Source organism: Trichechus manatus, unplaced genomic scaffold (genome assembly GCF_000243295.1).
Source record: "Trichechus manatus latirostris isolate Lorelei unplaced genomic scaffold, TriManLat1.0 scaffold00156, whole genome shotgun sequence".
NCBI lineage: Eukaryota > Metazoa > Chordata > Mammalia > Sirenia > Trichechidae > Trichechus > Trichechus manatus.
In genome coordinates, this window is record NW_004444092.1 from 3,654,036 (window position 1) to 3,660,423 (window position 6,388).

Genomic DNA, 6,388 nt, shown 5'->3' on the forward strand with positions numbered 1-6,388 from the left:
AGTAACACAAATGTGTGACATCTCTCTGTTTAGGGAATATCCTGTTCACAATAATGAGAAAAATATAAAGGAGCTAGGATTTCATAAGAAACACACAGAATATGCTAAAAACTATACAAATTGACTAAAGAAACATACACTATGTTCCCCAATCATTTGGAAGAATAAAAAGGTGATACTATCCAGGGAAACTTAGGATAATGAGAGTAATGAGGGAGAAGTTTCATTATTCCTATCAGATATCAAAATGTATTGAAGAGCTGTAGCTATTTAAATAGTCTGTTTTGTTTCTGCTTTGCTTGTTTGTTTGTTTGTGGAAGAATAGACTGATCATTAGAATAGCAAAAGAAAATCTAGAAACATACTTAAGTGTAGATAAAATTCTAGCTTATGGTATATTTATTCATTCAAAAACAATACTCTAAGCACTAAGATACAACAGTGAATATGATAAGACAAGGTTGTGTTTCTTTTTACATTCTGGTGGGAGAGACAAAAAATGCAAAACTATACCAAAAATAACTCCCCCTCCAAAAAAAAATAAAGATAATTCAAATAAGATGCTGTCTTAGAGAGTAGCAGAGGCGGGGGTCTGGGAACCATGGTTTCTGGGGACATCTAGGTCAGTGGGCATAACAGAGTTTACTAAGAAAATGTTCTGCATCCCACTTTGGTGAGTGGCATCTGGGGTCATAAAAGCTAGCGAGTGGCCATCTAAGATGCATCAATTGGTCCCAACCCACATGGAGCAAAGGAGAATGAAGTACACCAAAGACACAAGGAAAATATAAGCCCAAGCAACAGAAAGGGCCACATAAACCAGAGACTTCATCAGCCTGAGACCAGAAAAACTAGATGGTGCCCGGCTACCACCAATGACTACCCTGACAGGGAACACAGCAGAGAGTCCCTGATGGAGCAGGAGAAAAGTGGGGTGCAGAGTTCAAATTCTAACAAAAAGACCAGACTTAATGGTCTGACTGGGGACTAGAGGAACCCCAGAAGACATGGCCCCTGGACTCTCTGTTAACCCAGAACTAAAACTATTCTCGAAGCCAACTCTTCAGATAAAGATTAGACTGGACTATAAAACATAAAATGATACTCATGAAGGGTGTGCCTCTTAGTTCAAGTAGATACACGAGATTAAATGGGCAGCTCCTGTCCGGAGGCGAGATGAGAAGGCAGAAAGGGATAGGGGCTGGCTGAATGGACACGGAAAATCCGGGGTGGAAAGGAGGAGTGTGCTGTCACTTTATAGGGATAGCAACTAGGGCCACATAACAATGTGTGTATAGATTTTTGTATGAGAAAATAACTTGAGCTGTAAACTTTCACCTAAACTGCAATAATAATAAAACAAAGATGCTGTCATAGTTATCTAGTGCTACTGTAACAGAAATAGCAGAATTGCGTGGCTTTAACAAACAAATTTATTTTCTCACAGTTTAGAAGGCTAGAAGTCCAAATTTAGGGTGCCATCTCTAGGTGAAGGTTTTCTTTGTTGGCTCTGAAGGAAGGTCCTTGTCTCTTTTGAGCTTCTGTTCCTCAGTGAGCTTCACGTGGCTTAGCATCTACCTTCCCCCATCTCTGCTTGCATAATCTGCTCCTTTTATGTCTCAAAAGAGGTTGACACAAGACCACCCTACACTAATACTGCCTCAGTAACATAATAAAGAAAATGCATTCCCAAATGGAATTATAACCACTGATATAGGGTTAGGATTTACAACACATATTTTTAGGAGACACAATTCAATCCATAACAGATGGCGTTTGTCCTTGTTAGATGCCATGGAGTCAGTTCCGACTCATAGCGGCTTCTATGTACAACAGAAGGAAAGAGTGGTTCTTCACCATCCTCCCAATCGTTATTATGCTTGAGTGCATTGTTGCAGCCACTGTGTCAATCCATATTGTCAAGCGTCTTCTTCTTTTTCGCTGACCCTCTATCTTACCAAGCATGATGTCCTTCTCCAGGGACTGATCCCTCCTGATAACTTGTCCAAAGTATGTAAAATGAAGTTTTGCCATCCTCCCTTCCAAGGAGGACTCTGGCTGTACTTGTTCCAAGACAGACTTGTTTGTTCTTCTGGCAGTCCATGGTATACTCAATATTCTTCACCAACACTATAATTCGAAGAATCAGTTCTTCTGCTGTCTTCCTTATTCATTGTCCAGCTTTTGCATGCATATGAGGTGATTGAAAATACCATGGCTTGGGTGAGGGATGCCTTAGTCCTCAAAGTGACATCTTAGCTTTTCAACACTTTAAAGAGGTTTTTTACAGCAGATTTGCCCAATGCAATATGTTATTTGATTTCTCGACTTCTGCTTCCATGGGCGTTGATTGCCGATCCAAATAAAATGAAATCCTTGACAACTTCAATATTTTCTCCATTTATCATAATGTTGCTTATTGGTCCAGTTGTGAGGATTTTTGTTTTCTTTATGTTGAGGTGTAATCCATACTGAAGGCTGTAGTCTTTGATTTTCATCAGTATGTGCTTCAAATCTTCTTCACTTTATGCAAGCAAGGTTGTGTTATCTGCATATCACAGGTTGTTAATGAGTCTTCTTCCAATTCTGATGCCCCTTTCTTCATATAGTCCAGTTTCTGGGATTATTTCCTCAGCATACCCATTGAATAAGTATGGTGAAAGCATACAACCCTGATGCACACCTTTCCTGATTTTAAACCACATTGTATCCCTTTGTTCTGTTTGCATGACTGCTTCCTGGTCTTTGTACAGGCTCTGCATAAGCACAATTAAGTGTTCTGGAATTCCCATTCTTCAGAATGTTATCCATAATTTGTTATGATCCACACAATTTAATGCCTTTGCATAGCTAATAAAACACAGGTAAACATCTTTCTGGTATTCTCTGCTTTCAGCCAAGATGTATCTGACATCAGCAATGATATCTCTCGTTCCACGTCCTCTTCTGAATCCAGCTTGAATTTCTGGCAGTTCCCTGTGGATATACTGCTGCAACTGCTTTTGAATTATCTTCAGCAAAATTTTATTTGTGCATGATATTAATGATATTGGTCGACAGTTTCTGCATTTTTGGAATCACCTTTCTTTGGAAAGGGCACAAATATAAATCTCTTCCAGTTGGTTGGCCATGTAACTGTTTTCCAGATTTCTTGGCATAGATGAGTGAGCACCTCCAGCACTAGATCCATTTGCTGAAACATCTCAATTGGTATTACAGATGGTGTAGTAGTGAGTTAATGAGATATTTAAGCTGAAAAATAAATGGCTAGAAGGAGCGAGCCATATGTAATTCAGAGGAAAGAACCTTCCAAAAAGAGAGAATGCCATGTGCCCCTCAAAGGTATCAAGCTTGGTATGTTCAAGAAACGGAAAGAAGGCTAGTGTGGGTGCAGCAGAGTTGGCAAAGGGACAATACTACAATATGAGGTTGGCGGGAGCTAGATCTTGAGTGACTTTGAACCTAAGATAAGAAGTTTGAATTTATTTTTTAAACATAATGAGAAAATATTGGAAGGCTTTTAAGCAGAGGAGTGTTCATGGTCTGATTTATAATTTATAAAGATCATTCTGATTTATATTTGTAGAATGGATTTCAGAGCGGCCAGCGTGGAAGCAGATGACCCACTTAGGAGACTATTGGAGTAGTTTAGGGAGAGATGAAGGTAGCTGGACTATGGTGGATAGATTTGGGATATGTTTTGGAGGAAGAGTCAAAAGGATTGGACTGGGACAATGAGGAATAGAAAGGAGTAAAGGATAATTCCTAGTCATAGGCTAAAGAAACACGATAAATGATATTAGGAAAATTGAAGGAAGACCAGAATTGGGATTGATTACCCCAGCTCAGCTCTTCAGTGAAGTTAGAGGAAAAACCCAAGAGGCTCCCCATCCCTTTCCATCACGAATGCCTGCGCATTAGTTAAATAGAGAAGAAGCAAGTAGTATGTATAAACCAGGATCTCCAAGTGTGCGAGTGTGTGCGTGTGTATGTGTGTGTGTGTGTGTGTCCAGTCACCACAGGAAGTCATAGTCAGCTGATTACTAACAGCCCTGGCTTCTTTCTGGGTTTTGTTTTCAGTGCTCAAGTAGTTTGTCCAAGTCCAATTAGGAAAAGGTTAAGTCTGATTTAGTTTAAGAAATGCAGTTAGTGAAGGAGGCCACAAAATGGAGGATTCGGAACCGGAGTTGGGTGGAGCTAGCACTCCTCCGTTTTACATGGCGTCTGTTATTGCTGTGGGTTTTGGAGATTTGCTGAGTTGGTCCAGTGTTCATGTTAAAGCCCACCTGATACCACATGTTACAGAGATAAGAAGAGGCTGGATTTCTGCATTTGATTCATTGGAGGATGGAAGTGACTCTTTACATTTGAGACAAGTGTTCTCTAGGTGGGAAGAAGTAAAAAAAAAAAAAAAAGTATACAAGCAAGAGATGATTCAAAATTCTCCTGGTTTCTGACTCAAAAGCAATGAGTCCATGGCTATTGTTAGCTACTTTCCTTGACTCTTCACACAGTACTTAGGCAAGTGCTGCAGAGGAAATTACCCGACGTAGAGAGGGTATGACTGCACTGCCTCTCTCAGGAAACCATGATGTCGCTAGGGTGTCCTTAGATACAGAAAAAGAAGATTTTTAAATGTCAGTGGCATTACTCACATGTCTTTTCTGCCTGTCTCAGTGTGTTCTTCACCCTTACAGAGAGATTGACACGTTACCCGTATTCCTGATCAAAAATAGAATGCACTTCATATTTCAGCTTTCAAGCTATAGGATGGTCTGTTTCAGCTTTCACAATCTTCTTCTATCACAACCTGAAGCCCTCAGAAGCAATGTGTTTGGATGCTTTTAATATGTTTATGTACTGAGAAGTTTCATCATATAAATTGTTTCATTTTGCGATGCTTCTCACTGCTATAAAGTCTTTCCTGTATTTCTGCTTATGTTTCCCTTTATTTATGTGCTTGACTGTATTTTCTTTTTAATTCTCAGGATGTTGGGCTTTTACCAAATCATACTGAGAAGCCCAGTACACTCTCAGAGGATGTTCCATGAAGTCTTATTTGGTCTTTCTAATTCTGACTTTACAATTGACGTACCACATTTTTCTCTTCATATAAGCAAGCTTTGCTTTTTAAACAATATATTTTTTTCTAATTATAAAATAAACGTATGTGTGATAAACTTTAAAAATATAAGAAAAACTCCAGTGAAGACACAGTCACTTGGAATCTCCTTATTTATTATTAACTCTTTGATTTACGCCTTTCTAGCCCCTTCCTATATATTAACACAAGTAAAATTACATTGTCCATATTGCTTGCAGCTTCTGTTCACTCAACAATCCAACATTTTTTCCCGTAGTAATAAATATTCTATTACAATATGAATGCTATTGATTAGATGAGATACAATCACTACTTCCTAATTTAATAAGCCAAATCCCCTATTACTGGACATGAAGGTTGTTTCCAGTTTATTGACTTTATAACTAATGCTTCATTGAGAATCTCCGCCCATACCCTTTTGTGCTCATCTTTAATTCCACCAACGTACTATTTTTTATGGCGTCAAGCTCCATTTTGTCCCCTGTATTGTCCTCATTCACTTTACCAGTTCAATACGCAGCATCCTGTTTAAGTGTTTCTCTTCAACTAAAGTATGCCTATTTCTTGGGCATACACTAAGGTTGTTTTTAAATCGTTTCCAGGATTTCTTACAAATTTCTCTGATATCCACCTTTTCTTGTAGTTCCTCTGTCCAAAATCAGGAAACTACATGATGAATGTTTTAAGCTTTCTTTTTCTCCTCATTAGAGTTTTATAGTGATGGTCTCAATTATGTAGTGATTATGATTATAAACTGGTTTATATGGTCATTCTGCCTACGCCAATTTCTGTCCATTCTTCAGAACCCAGTCCAAGATGTCTTTTCCACACGTATTCAAAGAGCAGTGCTTCAAGAGGCTGCACTGTTTCCTATCCAAACCTCATATCCACAGCTCATATCCAGTTTGGATGGGGATATTGATCAGAACCCAATTCTGCAGCCTCTCCAGTGTTGTTTAATATTTCCAGGACTGTCTTGAGATTTTCCTTCAGTAATTTATAGTGTAATGTATCCCTATTACTGCCATATTTGTATTGTTTCAGTATGGACTCCATCCAATGAAATTTTATCAATATTACCTTTGTCTGATAAGTCATTGAATCTTGACTTTGTACCCACTGTATGCAAAAACATTCTGTTACTTTTACCTCTGACAATAAGCAGAGTAAAGGAGAATTTAAATATGGATGTGCTAATCTAAACACATGCATAATTTACCCCGACCATCATCTACCAAAAAGTTAGATTTGTTATTATACAATACCAAAGCAAGCACTTGCTGT